Source organism: Melozone crissalis, unplaced genomic scaffold (genome assembly GCF_028551555.1).
Source record: "Melozone crissalis strain CALT ecotype California unplaced genomic scaffold, PUWL_Pcris_2 ptg000096l_1, whole genome shotgun sequence".
NCBI classification, from domain to species: domain Eukaryota; kingdom Metazoa; phylum Chordata; class Aves; order Passeriformes; family Passerellidae; genus Melozone; species Melozone crissalis.
The window spans coordinates 460191-479519 of NW_026535873.1; positions in this window are offsets into that span (position 1 = coordinate 460191).

Genomic DNA, 19329 nt, shown 5'->3' on the forward strand with positions numbered 1-19329 from the left:
CTCTGGGGGCTGCACTTGGACCTCCCTCCATCCCTAGAGCAGAGCTCCCTTGTCCCACAAAGTCCCTCGCAATGCAGGGATGAAGGAAACCAGACAGGCTGTGAGGATCAGGGGGACGGCAGACTCAGGGAGAAGAATGACTTTTGCATTTGACGGAGCTGTGCCTCCCCTTGGGTTTGTTGGATGACAATGAATGAACATCCCTCTGTGTCTCAGGCAGCTCCTTCTCCAAGGAAAGCAGGTGGGAGCTGGAACCAAGGAGCTGAAAGCTGCAGGTGCAGCCTGGGCTGGAGGGAGCTCAGATCTGCACGAGGCTGCTCTCAGTGCCAGGGCTTGGATGGGGGAAATGGTGGGGTGGGAGTAGGGACAGAGTCTGATTGATTGTCAGCCATGAAGGGTCTTGATTTTCATATCTACTCAAATTCATGAGGAGATACTTGGATTCAGTGTCAATTGGAGATTGCACATAGCAATAAAAAAAACCAGGAAAACAAAATTAAATAGGACCTAAAAAATCTTCTCACTGTTGTTTTAAATATCATGCATTTACTTTGAATACGCTACTGAGATCTACCTAACCACAAAAGATTTGAAAATTAAAATCCAATTATTCCCAGAGGCTTGGCTAGTTAAGGTGTTCCGAATGTTAATGAGCCCTGGGCCACTGAATTGCGGCACTGAAGAGCTCAAGGCTGAACATGCCTCTGGAGCAGGAAAATTCAGCAGCAGCCTCCAAGTTGCTGAAGATGTCAGCAGCCCCCACTGAGGCCATCCCTGCCCAGAGACCGTGGGGGAATGGGCAGACAAGGAGAGCGTCCCTGGGGCTGGGGCAGCACAACTCAGAGGCCCCAATGTCTCCAGCTGGGAAATGTTAAATGTGGTTGGGAAAGCCCTGCCTGGGCTGGGCCAAGCAGGACAGACAAGCCCTGACTCCCATCCCCCAAACAACTCTCTCAAGGAGACATTTTAAAGGAATTACAATTGTTCTATACTTTGGTTTTATGTACTAGAGAAATACCAACAAGAGATTCTCAGGAGCTCAAAACAACCTAACAGCCTTGACTGGCAAATTTAGAAAATCAGAGAAACTTTGGCAAAAGGATTAATATGACATTCAGTCAATAAAAAACGCTTCTCAAAGCATTGACTTGGCCCATTCAACTTCACAAACTCTAAACCTGTTCAATTTTAAGTTAATCAAAATTTGCAAGAGGACATATATAGAACAAGTAGACACAGAAAGAGAGAAAAATAAGATTTAGAGAAGTGCACACACAGTTACCAGCTCCTGGATTCCAGTGGTGTTCAGATAGAAATTTCAAGAGGAGGTAGTGCCAAGAGGTGTGCTTGCCTTTTGGTCAGCTCTCAATACCCCTGGATCTCCCTGGGCCCTTCCCCCAGGTGGGACTTGGGCTCATTTGGTCTCAGGAGCTGGGCTGGGGGCTGCAGAGGTGGCTGTGGAGCATTGCCTGTGCTGTGCCAGGGACTGGCAGACACTGCTGGGCTGGGATGGAGGCTCTGGGGGGATTGGGGTTCCAGGGCACGGCTGGGTTTACAGGGCAGGGCAAGGAGGGACCTGCTTCTTCCTCCCCCACACACAAAATGTTTCCAGCCAACAATCTCCTCCAGTCTCTCACAACAGGGAATGCTGGAGGGGGAAATAGCAATTCAGGTCGTGTGCACTTGGCTGAGAAGGGCAGCTCTTTTCTATAGGAAAGAAAGCACACAGCCCCAGTATTTGGAAGGCAGGTGAGAGCCTCACTAGGGCAAGGCCAGCCAGACTTGTCAGGAATGGCAGATTCTGTCTGAGAGCAGTCTTTGGATTTAAGGAAATTTGGAGGTGGAATTCCAATCTCAGCCATGGGCACCTGGGGAAGCCGGACAGTTCTTTTCCATGGGAAGGAAAGCACAAAGGCTTTCCACAATGTCATGACTCCTCTATTCCATGAGCCCTGCAATGTCACAATGGACCTTTGGACCCTGGAGTTTGCAGCGTCACAATGGTCTCATTTGGCTCCACAGTGTCACAATGGACCATTGATGACAGGAGGTCCCTCTGGGTCACCTTGGAGCTTTGGTTTCACACAGCCCTGCAGTGTCACAATGAACCCTTGGTTCAATGGGGTTCCACAATATCACCATGGCCCTAAGATTCCATGCATCCCTGCAGCATCACAATGGTCTCCTTTGGTTGCCCAGTGTCACAATGGACCACTGATGACATGAGGCCCAGCAATGTCACAGTGCTCTCCATGATTCCATGAGGCTCCACAGTGTCACAATGGTCCCTTGGTTCCATGGGCTCTGTGCTGCTGCATTCCCCCCTCCCCTTCTCAGGCTGCCCTGCCAGCTGAGAAATGCTCCTTGGGCCTCGGCCTTGGCCAACAGCCCCTGGGCTCAGCTCCTCTGCAGCTCATCACAAACACTGTCTGCTCCAGGCACTGCTGCTGCCCAACCAGCTCCTGGTTCCTTTAGCAGCAGCCCTGGGAACTGTTTTTGTTCCCTCAGTGGCACAACATCCCTGTTCTCACACTGCCAAAGAAAGCTGTTGGTGCCAAGTGCGGCCAGGATGAACCATTGCTGGGACTGAAGCCCCTCTCTTGGGGCCCTGCAAACAGCGCTCCAAAAGGGGCCCTTGGAGCTGTCCTGGGCCAGCAACTCCCTCTGAGTGGGGCCTCTCCCAGCCGGGAACTCTCCCGTTTGCTGCACTCGGGGATCCTGAACAAGACGGAGCCTGGGCCGATCCCCCCACTCCCCCAGGTTCAGCCCTTTGCCTGCTGGGGAGATGTCAAAGCATCCGCAGTGAGCATTTCCTGCCCTCAGGGGAATTGCTCACAGGTGCCTTGCACTGACTCTTTGTGTCTGTGTGCACACAGGAGTGCCTGTGCTGGGGAAATGTGTCAGAAATGCTGCTCTCTGAGGGGTCTGTGTGCCTTGGATACCTGAGTCAGTCAGGCGTGTAGGTAAGGTTAAGTCACAAGGTCTAAGTGAAATTAAATGCTGCTAAGAGTTGTTCTTTAGCGAAGTTGTTAAGTTATTAGCTAAGTTAAATACTGCTAAATGTCTTTCCACTGTTAAATTGCAAACTCATAGGTTATAAGTCAGGTGAAATAGTGTTAAGTGATGTTCTTTTGTTAAATTGTCAAGTTTAAAGTATCAGTCAAGGTTATGTTAAGTCCTGTTAAGTTTGAGCTCTGTTAAGCTTTTAGGCCATATTCCTTTTATCCTTGCCCTCACTGTCCTTGTGTCACACACACACACAGGGACAGTTCTTGCTTAATTTCTGGTTTGATTGCCTGGATTTGGTTTGGTTTTGTTGATGCTTTGTTTCCTTGGTGTGCCTGAAGTGTCCAGTCAGGAGCAGAGTGACTCTTGCCAAGGAACTTGGTGCTGCTGTCCCTTAATATTAAATCTGGTTTTTGCTGATCCCTTGCTGGGGATTTTTTCAGCGCTCTCAAGCCCTCGTTGGTAACAAGGTGAAGGAGCCCTGGCCCAGGCTCTGGCCCTGGGGGACACGGAGATGCTACCGGGGGGTCCCTGTTCCCCTGTGCCACCCCCAGGGCCCCGGCCCCCTGTCCCCATGTCAGGCTCTGGGGTCGATCTCGTGGAACATCCTCTGGGGGAGGCTGCGGGGCCGGGGGAGGGGGGACCCAGGGGGAGAGGGGACCCCACTGTGCGCGAGCAGGGTTGGACTGCTCTGGGGGGAACTGTGAGGGGGGCTGGTGCAGAGTGACCTCCCCTGTGATGTCACACTGCCTCCTGTGATGTCACACAGCCTCCTGTGATGTCACACAACCAACAGTATGATGTCACACAGTCCCCCTGTGACCTGCCACACAGCCCCAGTGATGTCCCTGAGCCAACTCTGAGATGTCACCCTGTGATGTGATACAGCTGCTCTGATTTGGTGGTGTTTACAGGGCTCCCAGGACAAGGGAAGAGATGAGAATCTTGACTCCACATTTCAAAAGGCTGATTTATTATTTTATTATATATGTTACATTAAAAAAATGATATAATAAAACTATACTTAAAGAATAGAAGAAAGTATTTCATCAGAAGGCTAGCAAGGAGTAGAAAGGAATAGAATGATTATAAAATCTTGTGACTGACCAGAGAGTCTGAGACAGTCCTGTGATTGGCCACTAATTAGAAACAACCACATGAGACCAATCAAAGATATACCTGTTGCATTCCACAGCAGCAGATAATTATTTTTTACCTTTTGTTTCTAGGGGCTCTCAACTTCTCAGGAGAAAAATCCTGGCAAAGGATTCTTCATAAAATATGTCCATGACACTCTGTGATGTCACAGAAGGCTCTGTGATATCACACAATCACACCATGACATCATAGTCTGTTTTATGATGTCACAGTCAGTTCTGTGATGTTACTTAGTCACCCAGTGATGTCACAACCCAGTCTCTGGTGTCACAGAGCCACCCTCTATGATGTCCAGAGTCTGGACTATGACGTCACATCCTACTCCATGACATCACAGCCAGCTCTGTGATGTAATAATCCCTTCAGTGATGTCACAAAACCCTCAATATGATGTCATACTGCCACTCTGTAATGTCACAGCACACACTTTGACATCACAGCCTGCTCCATGATGCCCTACAGCCATGCCATGATGTCACAAGTTGCTGTGATGTCACACAATCCCCTCCATGTTGCTGTACCTGCTCAATGACCTCACACAGCCAACTCTGTGCTGTCACACAGCCCCTTGCTGACATCACAATTGCTCTGTGCCTTTATGACACAGCCACAGAGGTGCTGCTGTGACACAGCCCCCTCTGGGACATGCCACAGCCCCTGCCAGTGATAAGCCCCTGTGAGCTCTCTCTGTGCCCTGCTGGTGTCCCTGAGGGGCCCTGGCAGTGCCCCAGCCCTGCTGGGCTGTGCACAGGAGCTGCTCCTGGCCAGAGCTGTCTCTCTGCAGCGCTGCCCTTGCCAGGAGCTGCCTCTGGGCCAGGAGCCCGGCCCAGCTCAGCAGCACAGACACAGCACAGGGACTTTAATGACCCTCTGGGGCTTTGGTGCTCTTTGCATCAGACTCAGTCCCTCAAAGAGGGCTCAAAAATTTTCTCAAGAACACAATGTAAGATTGAAACACTGAAGTTTCTTGTAGTTTCAGTAGATCCCTGTGAGGCACAAGATTGACAAAGGGTCCCCAGGTCCAGGTAGAGGAGAGAACTGGTAGCAGTGATGACAATTTGGGGCAAGCAGGGGAAAGGTGTTTCTGATGCTGAGAAAACCTGCGCCTCTGTCCCTCCAGGCTGTCATCATCCCCCGGCTGCCCCACCTGGCTGGGCCCTTCCTTTGCTGACAGCTCCGCCTCCTGCCTGCCCCTGCCTGCCCACACAAAGCCTTGGGCTGCTCCAGGCTCCTTCTGGGCGATGTGCTGCACCACAGCCCTGTCCTGGCAGGGAAATTCCTTTTCTCCTGCTGTCCAGTCTGGGTCTTCCCAGCTGCTCTTGGAATTATTTCTTTCTTTCTTTCTCTGGCTGTTCTCTACTATGTGAAAAGGATCCAACCTCTCTAAATCCGCCCTCCAGTCCCTTCCAGGGCTCTCCTCTGCTGTCCTCAGTCTCCACCCCACTGTGCACAGAGCTCCTTTGTCCCTATAGAGTGGTCAAGTGCTTGAGGCCAAGAATGGCTGGACAAGAGGGACAGTTTTTATTTTTATAGGAAGGAAACCACAGAACCCCCGAGTTTGAAGGCAGATGATGTCACAGTGGTCACAAGGGTTGCAGGATGAAGAGAGAGGCGAGAATGTTGATTCCATGTTCAGAAGGCTTGATTTATTATTTTATGATATATTACATTATCACTATACTAATAGGAATAGAAGGAAAAGTTCTCAGAAGGCTAAGCTAAGAATAGAAAAGGAATGAATAACAAAGATCTGTGTCTCAGCAGAGAAGGAGACCCAGCTCTGCCGTGACTGGTCAGTAAATCCAAACATTCACCGGAGACCAATCACGGATCCACCTGTTACATTCCACAGCAGCAGATAACCATTTTTTACATTTTGTTGCTGAGGCCACAGCTTCTCAGAAGGGAGAAAAATCCTAAAGAAAGGATTTTTATGAAAAGATGTCTGTGATAAGATGAGAAGCAATCACCAGAGGCCCAGGCCAGTCAGACCCTACTGTCCTTGCAGCTTTTGTCTGAAAGCAGCCTTTGGATATATATGGGGAGTTTTGGGGGTGGAATTCCATTTCATTCATGGGTTCCTGGACTGGAATGGCAGTTCTCCATAGGAAGGACAGGGCAGAGCCCCAGTGCTCCAAAGGCTTATTAGAGGCAGCCCCAAGGAGGCCAAGGCCAGCCAGACCTGTTGTCAGGGGAAGAATCCTTGGAGTGACAGAATTTAGAAGGCCAAACCCACTTTTGTCTATGGGCATGTGGACAAGAGGGACAGTTCTTTTCCATAGGAAGGAAAGTACAGAGCCCCAGTTTTTCAAAGCGAGAGGAGAGCTGGGCCTCAGGAAGGCAAGGGAACCTGGACAGGCCAGGCAGCTTTTGTATGGGAGCTATCCTTGGATATAGAAAATTTCAGAGGCTGATTCTCAGTTTAGGCCATGGTTGCCTGGAGTTGAAAGACGATTTTTTCCATGAGAAGAGAATCACAGGACCCCAGTGTTTTGAAAGCAGATGAGAGGATGGCCCCCAGGAGGCCAAGGCCAGCACAGAGTGGGTTGTGTGAGGTCACAGGTAGGGCTATGGCATCACAGAGTTTGTTGTGTGAGGTCATCAAGCAGCTGGACAATCATAGAGGGGATTCTGTGACATCACAGAGCAGGCTGTGACATCATGGCATGGCTGTATGACATCATAGAGCTGTCTGTGAGGTCAAACTGTATGCTGTGCCATTACACAGTAGCAGTATGACATCACAGAGAGGTTTTTCAGACATCACTGAGGGGGTTGTGACATCACACAGCTTTCTGTGACATCATAGGGTAGGATGAGGGGCCACAGAGCAGATGCTGCCATCATAGAGGGTGGCTCTGTGACATCAGTGAGTGGGTTGTGACATCACTGGGTGGCTGTGTAACATCATAGGACAGGCTGTAGCATCACATAGTGACTTTGTGACACCACAGAGTCTTCTGTGGTGTCACAGTGCAGGTGCATGACATTCCAGAGTGACATCCCAGAGCTGGCTCTGTGATATAACAAGGGTGCTGCATGATGTCCCAGAGTGGGCTGTGACATCACAGATGACTGTGTAACACTGCAAAAGGACTGTGTGGCATCATAGGGGACTGTGTGACATCACAGGGGCTGTGTGAGGTCACTGGGGGACTGTGTGAGGTCACTGGGGGACTGTTGGTTGTGTGACATCACAGGAGGCTGTGTGACATCACAGGAGGCAGTGTGACATCACAGGGGAGGTCACTCTGCACCAGCCCCCCTCACAGTTCCCCCCAGAGCAGTCCAACCCTGCTCGTGCACAGCAGGGTCCCCTGTCCCCCTGGGTCCTCCCGCCCCCGGTCCCGCAGCCTCCCCCAGAGGATGTTCCATGAGATCGACCCCAGAGCCTGACACGGGGATGGGGGGCCAGGGCCCTGGGGGTGGCACAGGGGGACAAGGACCCCCCGGCAGCGTCCCCATGTCCCCCAGGGCCAAAGCCTGGGCCAGGGCTCCTTCACCCGGTTATTAATGAGGACTTGAGAGAGCTGAAAAAATCCCCAGCACGGGAGCAGCAAAAACCAGATTTAATATTAAGGGACAGCAGCACCAAGTTCCTTGGCAAGAGTCAATCTGCTCCTGCCTGGACACTTCAGGTACAACAAGGAAATAACGCAACAACAAAACCAAACAGAATCCAGACAATCAAACCAGATATAAACTGAGAACTGGGGTTTTCATTCCTAAGGAAAAGAACTGTCCTTCTTATCTAGGTGCCCATCGGCAGAATTTGGATTTTGAGATGGATAGAACCTCTTGTTCGTTACGCAATAGCCCACCATCTGATTGGGAAATACATGGTTGGTTAACCATATGATTGTGATTCAGAGATGCATGGTCCACCATATGATTAAGAAATAGATAACCACATAACCTAAAAATAATATATATCAAGTTACCATTGTTTGCTATAATTCAATCATGTATTGCGCAAGTACTAACCATGCGAAAGGCAAAAGGAGAACTAACCAAGCAATAGGAATCAGCCAAATATTCCCCATATAAGGAGAATGAGAGCTATGGGGTCAAGAGTACAGGCCCGAGGAAGACTTCGAGCCTTCATCCAACGACCACCAGAGGGTAGAAGACGACCCCCTAGCAACAACTGGAGCATGCGCCAAGAAAAAGAACACATCTACGGAAGTGGATTAGTATAAAAGGGGAACTTGAGAAGCACTGCGTGCGGCAGTTGGTGGAGCGGGGACTCCCCTGTTGCCCAGCACTGAATCTTTTGCTTATGCTGTATGCAATGGATTAATAAATTCAAATTGGAAATATTGCTCCTTTTTGAGTCTATTTATAACAATTTGGTGCCGTGACTCGGATGGTCATAGGTGAGGAGGCAACGGTGTTTGGGAGGCGCCCCACCCCATCTCTGGGTGGCCCAGCATCCGACCTTCCTACCTCACGACCACCGACGAACCTAAAATTATACTCATAAGCAAAAGGGAGATACCGGTGAACCCCTTAATCTTCTGTGCACAGAGTCCGGACGAAGACGCAGGACACGTAAGTCACGTAAGCCGTAAAGGGTCTCGGAGTGCAAAGGCACTCCGGAAGAGACGAGATCTATCCGGTTGGGGTTGAGATCCTGGAGCAAGGATCCTAGAGTGCAAAGGGGCACTCCGAAGGGATGGAACAGGGGGAGAAGCCCCCTGCATGCTCCAGAGGAGCCCTTGGAGGGCGAAAGATCCTTGAGTGCGAGTAAGTGAGGTGTGCATGAGAGGGGAACCGACAGTCGGATTCCCCAAGTGAGTGTGGACCCTCAGTAGTGCGGTTCCCATTAGTCCGCGAGGACGTGGGCCACGAACCAGGGGAAGCGAGTGGTGTTCTGTGTGTGAGAGGCACTCCTAAAAGGATGGGACAGGGGGAGAGTAAGCCCCTTGCACAAGTTAGGCTTCCCCCCATTCCAAGAGATAGCCCCCTGGGATATGTGCTTAGTAATTGGAAACACTACCCAGGAACCGAAAGTAAAGACAGGGCTAAAATGATACACTATTGTGTAGAAGTTTGGGGCGGGAAGGAAATTTCTAAGAATGTATATTGGCCCATCTTCGGATCATCGGAAGATTGGGTACGGCAGGCATTAAACGTTTGGGTAAACTCTAAAGAACCCGTCTCGCCAGAAGAAAGCGAGTACGCAAAGATCTGGGTTTTTAGACCAGAAGTATACATTTTTAAGTTAACTGAGGAAAATAAGGAACTAGAAAGGAAGAAGGACAAGAAGGAAAATAAGACAGATGAAATTATAATAGCACCCCCTCCATATGTCCCACACCCTCCAGCACCCAATGCACCGGCACTCCCATCTCAAGAAAATGACAGTGACTCTGATCAATCAGGTTATCTGGGCCCGGTCACCAGAAGTAGAACCAGAAAACAGCAAATGGGGCTATTTCCCTTAAGGGAAATGCCGATGGGGGGACCACAGGCAGGAATAGGGTTTATTTCAGTTCCCCTGAGTTCAATTGATGTCCGGGAGTTTAAAAAGGAAATGGGACATTTACTGGAGGATCCTCTAGGGGTAGCTGAAAGAGTGGATCAATTTTTGGGCCCAAATATGTATACGTGGGAGGAACTTCAGTCGATCTTAACCATCCTTTTTTCGGCTGAAGAAAGAAACATGATTAGGAGGGAGGGAATGCGTATCTGGGATGAGCAACACGCCCAGGGACCCGCCGCAGATACTAAGTGGCCCCTGCAAAATCCGCGGTGGGACCATCAAAATCCAGCTCACCGAACGCATATGCAAGATCTAAGAACTATTATAATTCAAGGTATCAGGGAAGCAGTCCCGAGGGGTCAGAATATAGATAAAGCATTTAACGACAGGCAAAAAAAGGATGAATCACCCACAGATTGGTTAGAAAGGTTAAGACGGAACTTTCAGCTATATGCGGGTATGGACCCTAATAGACCACCCGGAATAGATCTTCTAAAGGTTCATTTTGTTTCAAAATCATGGGAAGATATAAAAAGAAAAATACAAAAGATTGAAGATTGGCAAGATCTAGGGTTGGACGAACTTTTAAGGGAAGCACAGAAAGTATATGTCAGGAGAGAGGACGAGAGCCATCGGAAGCAAGTTAGGCTGATGGGTAGTAGCAAACACAGCAACCAGAAGGAATAGGGAATATCGGAGAGAAGGGGAGAGAGTTGGGGAACCCAGAAAGGAAGAACCCAAGGGAACAGTGGGCCAAAGGGTCAAGACCTGTTTCTATTGTGGCAGGAAAGGACATTTTAAGAAGGACTGTAGGACTAGGATCAGGGATGAGGAAGTATTCCAAATGGATTAGAGGGGTCAGGGGCTCTATCTAATGGGGACCCGGAAACAACATAATGAGCCCTTGATAAAACTTAAGGTGGGTCCCCAACACCAGGAAATACTTTTCCTGGTATACACTGGGGCTGAGAGATCAACCATTCAGTTTTTACCAAAAGAATGTAACTTATCTAAAGAAGTTACTACTGTTATTGGGGCAAAGGGGGAACCATTTGAAGTCAAAATTATTAAGGATGTAGTAATAGAGACAGATTCAAAAATAGTAATGGGGGATTTTTTGTTAGTTCCCGAATCAGAATATAATTTATTGGGACGGGACATGATCATTAAACTAGGAATCAACATCGATGTAGAAGATAAAGAACTTAGAATAAAACTTTGTCCTCTGCGAGTGGAGGACGAGGAAAAGATCAACCCTGAAGTATGGTACACCCCTGAGAGTGTTGGGCAATTACAAATTCCTCCTTTTACGGTGACTATTAAAAATCCAGATATCCCAATTAGGGTAAAGCAATATCCTTTGTCACCGGAAGGGCGAAAGGGGTTGAAACCTGAGATTGATAGATTACTGGACAAAGGACTACTAGAACCCTGCATGTCTCCCTTTAATACGCCCATTCTTCCTGTTAAGAAACCAAATGGTACCTATCGTCTGGTACATGATTTAAGAGAAATAAACAAACGCACCGTAGCCCGATTTCCAGTAGTGGCTAACCCATACACTCTTTTGAGTAAAGTGGGACCAGACAATTTATGGTATAGTGTAGTAGACCTGAAGGATGCCTTTTGGGCATGTCCTCTAGCAGAAAACAGTAGGGACTATTTTGCCTTTGAATGGGAAGATCCAGATACAGGCCGAAGACAACAATTGAGGTGGACTGTGTTACCACAGGGATTCACAGAATCCCCTAATTTGTTTGGGCAATCTTTAGAGCAAATTTTACAAGATTACCAGACAGAGGAAGGAATCACATTAGTGCAGTACGTAGATGATTTACTCTTGGCAGGAAAACAAGAAGAGGAGGTCAGAAGAGAAAGCATCAAATTGCTAAATTTTCTGGGACTAAAAGGGTTAAAGGTTTCAAAGGCAAAACTACAATTTGTAGAAGAGGAAGTTAAGTACTTAGGACATTATTTGAGGAAAGGGGAAAAAAGGATTGATCCGGAAAGAATTCAGGCAATCCTGGCACTACCAATCCCTAAAAATAAGAGGCAAATTCGGCAAATTTTGGGTTTAACGGGATATTGTCGACAATGGATTGATAATTACAGCGCTAAGGCTGCCTTTTTATATCAAAAGTTAACCCAGGAGGGAATTCTAAAATGGAATCAGGAAGATACTGAGAAATTACAGATCCTAAAAGAAAGTCTGGTGCACCACCGGTACTTAGTCTTCCAGACACAAACAGACCCTTTTTTCTTTTCATAAATGTAAACGGAGGAATTGCGTTTGGGGTACTAACCCAAGATTGGGCAGGGAAAAAGAAGCCTATCGGGTATTTATCCAAACTTCTAGATCCTGTGAGTAAGGGTTGGCCCACATGCTTACAAGCAGTAGTGGGATGTGCCTTGCTAGTGGAGGAAGCTCGAAAGATTACCTTCAACAGTATATTAAAGGTAATGTCACCCCATAACATTAGAGGGGTGCTTCGGCAAAAAGCTGACAAATGGATATCTGATGCTCGACTTCTTAAATACGAAGGAATTTTAATAGAAGCCCCAAACCTAACTATTGAAACTACAGCCCTGCAAAACCCCGCTGAATTCCTATATGGGGAATGGGGTGCGGAACCGTTGGAGCATGATTGCATAGTCACCATAGAAGAGCAGGTAAAAATAAGACCAGATCTGGAGGAGGAGGAATTAGATACCGGAAAAAATTATTTGTAGATGGTTCCTCAAGGGTTGTAGAAGGGACAAGGAAATCAGGATATGCAATTGTTAGGGGACCTGAGTTGCAAATATTAGTGTCAGGACCATTAGATAAATCTTGGTCAGCCCAGGCGTGTGAACTATACTCAGTACTACGAGCCTTAAAATTCCTAGAAGGAAAGGAGGGAACTATCTTTACAGACTCTAAATATTGTTATGGAGTAATACATACATTCGGGAAATTATGGGAAGAGAAGGGATTGATGAATTCTCAAGGAAAGGATTTGATTCACAAAAATCTTATCGCAGAAGTATTAAAAGCATTAAGGAAACCCCGAAGGTTAGCGGTAGTTCATTTAAAGGGGCACCAACGAGGATTAGATTTGCAGAGTAGAGGAAATAACGCAGCAGATCGAGAAGCAAAACGAGCAGCATTACGAATCCTGACCCTGAAGGAAGACAGAAACAATATTGACTTAGAGGGCCAGAACCCAATTATCACATTTAGGGAGGAGGAAAAGAAGAAGCTGCTAGAAATTGGGGCAACCGAAAATTCTGAAGGAAGGTGGTTCCTACCGGATGGGAGAGAAATTCTACCCAAAGTTATGGCCTATAGGTTATTGACGAAGGTCCATCAGAAGACCCATTGGGGGTTACAAGGATTAGTAGATTATTTTGCCACTAAATACATGAGTATGGGCATTTGGGACATGGCTAAGCAAATAACTGGGGGTTGCCTTCTGTGCCTACAAACAAATAGGAAAAACCTAAGGAAATTGCCAGAGGGAGGACGACCTCTGGCAAAGAGACCTTTTTCGCATATTCAAGTCGACTTTACTGAACTCCCAAAGGTAGGAAGGGTAAGATATTTATTAGTTTTAGTAGACCATCTCACTCATTTTGTAGAGGCATTCCCAACCTCGAGGGAAACTGCTAAGGTAGTTGCAAGAGTATTACTAGAGGAAATAATCCCTAGATATGGGGTTCCTGAAATCATAGACTCAGATCGAGGGCCACACTTCACTTCCCAAATAACTCAGAATTTAGCAATGGCTCTCGGAATCAAATGGGAACAACATACCCCATGGCATCCTCAAAGTTCAGGGCGAGTAGAAAGAATGAACGGAGAGATAAAAAAACAATTAACTAAATTGGTAGCGGAAACAAAAATGTCCTGGGTAAAGTGTGTTCCTCTAGCCCTATTAAATATACGGACCAGACCTAGGGCAGATATGGGAATATCCCCTTTTGAAATGTTGTATGGAATGCCATACAACCTTGAGGGACCTCAGGAGCATCCAGTTATTAGTGACCAATGTATGAGCAAATACTTAGCCGAACTAATCAAGTTCAAAAAGGCTCTATGGGAAAAGGGGATGTTGGCACAAAAACCTCCTTTAGATTTTACCCTACATAAAGTACAACCTGGGGATTGGGTATTAATCCGAAACTGGAAAGAAAACCCCTTGATACCAAAATGGGAAGGACCTTACCAAGTAATTATTACAACAGATGCTGCAGTCCGAACTGCCGAGAAAGGGTGGACTCACGCTAGTTGCATCAAGGGACCAGTGAAACCCCCGGACAACTGGAAGGTTTGCAGTGTCCCTGGAGAAACCACGATTAAATTAAAACGAACTTCATGATTTGGACGATAATCTGGGTGGAGGACACTCAATATCTTCAAAAACTGTTAATAGGAGATAGGGAAACACCAGGATATTGTAAGACATTGGAGGACGAATTGGGCAAGCCTTTCTTTAAGTCTCCTCGCCTTGAACATAAAGGACACACCTGGGAAGGGGAGGAAGCTTTATGCCAAGATATAAGACTAAAATGCAGTTGGTTGGACTGTGATTGTTACCCATTTGTATGTTTTTCTTGTAGGCTGTGTAACGAACCGTGGTGGACTCATTGTCGGAAGGGACGGGTTCCTAGGGGCATTTGCGGCCCATGTTATGATAAAGAAAGGAAATTAACTTCTATAATCCTTAACCACAAAGTAAATTCGGGGGAAATAAAACTTGGATCAGACCAGTGGTGGGAGATTTTCTCAAAGGGAATAAATCCCGACCGGTTCTGCTATCACTCAAACGAACCGGCCCCTTTCCTTCTCGACATTCTTGAAGTGGCATGCAGAAGGAGAGTTCACACCTTACGGTGTGATACTCCACAAATAAAAGCCAATAATTGGGCTGTTAACACGAGAAAGTGGAAGCGAGACAATAATCCGACTCCTGAAGAATACCCCTGCTGCCGAGAAGATGGTCACCCTCGAGACTCGCTGCAACCGAGTCGTCGAGCGAGGCAGAAGGATAATAGACCGTGGAGACGATCGGAAGTCTCGACCCCTCTGTGGAAAGTCCAAGAAATGCTGGCAGCCCTACCGCAGGACTGGTGAGCCACCACTAAAGGGAAGGGAGCAGGGGAGAGAAAAATGAAGGCAACTAAATTTAACTTATGAGTCCTATTCCAACCATGTGAGCCACCCGGTTTGGATAAAACTAGTAATATTGATGTGTATAATGGTTAGAATGTCTTATGCTCAGACACATGAACCTTTTATGTGGTCCTTAATTAGATGGGAGGACCAAAAGATTTTGAGAACACAGGTCACTTCTGGGAAACCTAGCTTTTTGTGTACATTGTGTGACCTAATCCCTGTAGCACCATGCCTGAATCAATATCAATATTACTTCTGCCCAAGTTCAAATCCTGGAAAGAGTTACTGTAATTACCCTGGGCATTATTATTGTGCTTACTGGGGATGTGAAACTGTTTCTTCAGGATGGGGAAGTAATGACAAGTTTATCACCACTGGATGGGGACCTTTTGGGTGTAAACAACCAGAGTCACATACACAGGCTGGAGGAGTTCATGGGGGTAACTGCGATCATATCTATATCAACATAACTAACCCCGATGACTCTGCGTGGTTACTGGGAAAAATGTGGGGAGCTAGACTGTTCGAACCAGGAACAGACAGAGGAGGACATTTTCTGATAAAGAAAAGTCCTCTACCAAATGACCCAGAACCTGTAGGACCTAACCTGGTAATGATAGAAGAGACAGTCGAGAAACAGGAAAATGATTCTAGTATGGGTGTAAATGCCACACTTCCAACCTCTACACTTAGCTTGACTGAAACGGGGGATGACAATTTATGGAATATCTTACAAGCTACGTTTAAAATCTTGAATGAAACCCATCCAAATTTAACATCAGACTGTTGGCTATGTTATACCCTAAAACCCCCTTTCTATGAGGCAATAGGAATTACTGCAAAAGCCAAAAGAGTAAATGGCACCAACCCCGCGAGATGCCTGTGGAGAAAAGAAAAGGATACTCAGAGGGGAATTACTCTAGCGAGAGTCACAGGGAAGGGAAGATGTATAGGACAAGTCCCCCCAGAAAAAAGCCACCTGTGTGCTGAGTATGGGAGACTTAGAGATCAAATGAAACCTGCACAATGGCTACTCCCAGCAATGAATACAAAATGGGTTTGCAATACTTTGGGAGTTACCCCTTGTATAAATATAGAAGAATTTAACAGAACAAGTGAATTCTGTGTTCAAGTATTAATTGTGCCCAGGATACTTTACCACTCTTCTGAGTACGTTTATGATCAATACCAGATCTCGGAACATCATTTGGTCAGAAGGAAGATTTTCACTACTTTCACGGTAGCTATGTTACTAAGCATGGGAGCAATAGGGACAGGAACAGGGGTGGCCTCATTAGTACAACATCATAAAGGATTCCAGGAACTCAGAATATCTGTAGATGAAGATTTAAGGAGAATTGAAGAATCCATAAGAGATCTCACAGAATCATTAGATTCCTTGGCAGAAGTGGCTTTACAAAACAGACGAGGACTAAACCTTCTATTGTTACAACAAGGAGGACTATGTACAGCCTTGCGAGAGGAATGTTGTTCCTATGTTAACAAGAGTGGGGTTATCAGAGACTCTATGGCAAAACTTAGAGAGGGGTTAGAACAGAGGAAAAAGGAAAGAGAAGCTCAACAGAGCTGGTATGAAACTTGGTTCAATTACTCCCCCTGGCTTACCACCCTGCTGTCAACTATTGCGGGACCAGCAATGCTCTTAATGATGGGACTTATGTTTGGACCTTGCATTTTTAACAAAATAGCGAATATTGTCAAAGGAAGACTGGAAGCAGCTCACCTAATGGTGATGCGCTCAGATTATGAAGCCTTACGGGGGGCTGACGGAGGGGAATACTTGGAACTAAGTTGATTCGAGCTAGTAAGATTTGACGAACAAGAGGATAAAAGAAAAAGGGGGGATTGAGATGGATAGAACCTCTTGTTCGTTACGCAATAGCCCACCATCTGATTGGGAAATACATGGTTGGTTAACCATATGATTGTGATTCAGAGATGCATGGTCCACCATATGATTAAGAAATAGATAACCACATAACCTAAAAATAATATATATCAAGTTACCATTGTTTGCTATAATTCAATCATGTATTGCGCAAGTACTAACCATGCGAAAGGCAAAAGGAGAACTAACCAAGCAATAGGAATCAGCCAAATATTCCCCATATAAGGAGAATGAGAGCTATGGGGTCAAGAGTACAGGCCCGAGGAAGACTTCGAGCCTTCATCCAACGACCACCAGAGGGTAGAAGACGACCCCCTAGCAACAACTGGAGCATGCGCCAAGAAAAAGAACACATCTACGGAAGTGGATTAGTATAAAAGGGGAACTTGAGAAGCACTGCGTGCGGCAGTTGGTGGAGCGGGGACTCCCCTGTCGCCCAGCACTGAATCTTTTGCTTATGCTGTATGCAATGGATCATTAAATTCAAATTGGAAATATTGCTCCTTTTTGAGTCTATTTATAACAGATTTCACCTCCAGTATTCCCTATTGTGACAGACCGGAGGAGTTTCTTGGCTCAAGACATTTCATGTGTGAGGGAGGAAGGGGCAGGTCCAGCCTTGCCCTGCCCAGCAAAACCAGCCCTGCCCTGCCCTGGAACCCCAATGCCCCCAGAGCCTCTATCCCAGCCCAGCAGTGTCTGCCAGTCCCTGTCACAGCACAGGCAATGCTCCACAGCCACCTCTGGAGCCCCCAGCCCAGCTCCTGCGGGACCAAATGAGCCCAAGGCCCACCTGGGGGAAGGGCCCAGGAAGACCAAGGGGTATTGAAGGCTGACCAGAAGGCAAGCACACATCTTGACACTACCTCCTCTTGAAACTCCCATCTGAACATTGCTGGAATCCAGGAGTTGCTAACTTTGTGTAAGCTTCTTTAAATCTTATTTTTTTTTCTCTGTTTATTTCTCTTATTTGTGTTCTCTTGCAAATTTTAAGTATGTTAAAACTGAGCAGGCTTAGAGTTTGTGAAGTTGAATGGTCCAATTTAAATCTTTGATAAGTGTTTTTTTTTTTTAATTGAATATAATATTAAACCATTTACCAAGGTTCCCTAATTTTCTAAAATTACCAGTAAAGACTGTTGTGTTCTTTTGAGCTCCTGAGTATCTCTTGTCAGTATTTCTCCAGTGCTCCAAGTCAGAGTACACAAACAATTGTAATTCCTTTTAAATGTCTCATTGAGAGAGTTGTTTGGGGAATGGGGGATCAGGGCTTGTCTGTCCTGCTTGGCACAGCCCAGGCAGGGCTTTCCCAGCCACATTCCACACTCCATTTCCCAGCTGGAGCCCCTGGTGCCTCTGAGTTGTGCTGCCCCAGCCCCACGGACGCTCTCCTTGTCTGCCCATTCCCCCACGGTCTCTGGGCAGGGATGGCCTCAGTGGGGGCTGCTGACATCCTCAGCAACTTGGAGGCTGCTGCTGAATTTCACTGCTGCAGAGGCTTGTTCAGCCTTCAGCTCTTCAGTGCAGGAATTCAGTGGCCCAGGGCTCATTAACATTCAGAACACCTTAACAAGCCAAGCCTCTGGGAATATTTTGATTTAAGTGTTCAAAACTTATGAGATTAATTTGACAGATTTCAGAAGGGTGTTCAAAGTGAATGCATAATATTTAAAAAGACAGCCAGAAAACATTTTTTAGGTCCTGTTTTGGATTTTTTCCTGTTCATAAATCAATATGTGCAGTCCCCAACTGACATTGAATCCAAGTACCTCCTCATGCAGTTTGAATGGATATGAAAATCAAGACACTTCATGGATGACAATCAATCAGACTCTGTCCCTACTCCCACCCCACCATTTCCCCCGTCCAAGCCCTGGCACTCAGAGCAGCCTTGTGCAAATCTGAGCTCCCTCCAGCCCAGGCTGCACCTGCAGCTTTCAGCTCCTTGGCTCCAGCTCCCACCTGCCTTTCCTTGGAGAAGGAGCTGCCCGAGACACAGAGAGATGTTCATTTCTTGTCAGCCAGCAAAGCCAAGGGGAGGCACAGCTCCATCAAATGCAAAAGTCATTCCTCTGCTGGATATTAAATCACTTTCCACAGAAGACAGCCTCAGATCAATGGAAAACACCTTCTGTGCCCAGCACAGATCCCAAGGTCCCCCTAAACCCTCCCTGCCCCAGTTCTGCCCAGATTTGCTCTTTGAACACGAGTCACATGCTGAAGTCAGGAGTCCCTCCATGGCCAGAGGGATGAAAAGAGAGAAAGGGGATGAAGAGCTCTCCTGTGCAGAGCCAAGGCCCAAGTGCAGCCCCTGCAGTGGGAACCACAACTCATCAGGTTTGTGTCCTTTGTGCTCGGGGACTGGTGACACTCAGAGGCACAGAAAGGTTTCTTGCCCACAAACGCAAGAAGAACATTTGAACACTTGAATAGCCATCACAGCTCTTCCCTCAGATCTCTGTGATGTCCCTGCAGAATCTGTCATGTCCCCCATCTGCAAGGGATTTCCAAACCGGAACAGTTCTAGACAAAGTTATAAGAAAACGCAATTCTGTGATTAATACAAACACAATAAAGATGTTGACTAATGTGGTATTTATTTTAACATCAGAAAGA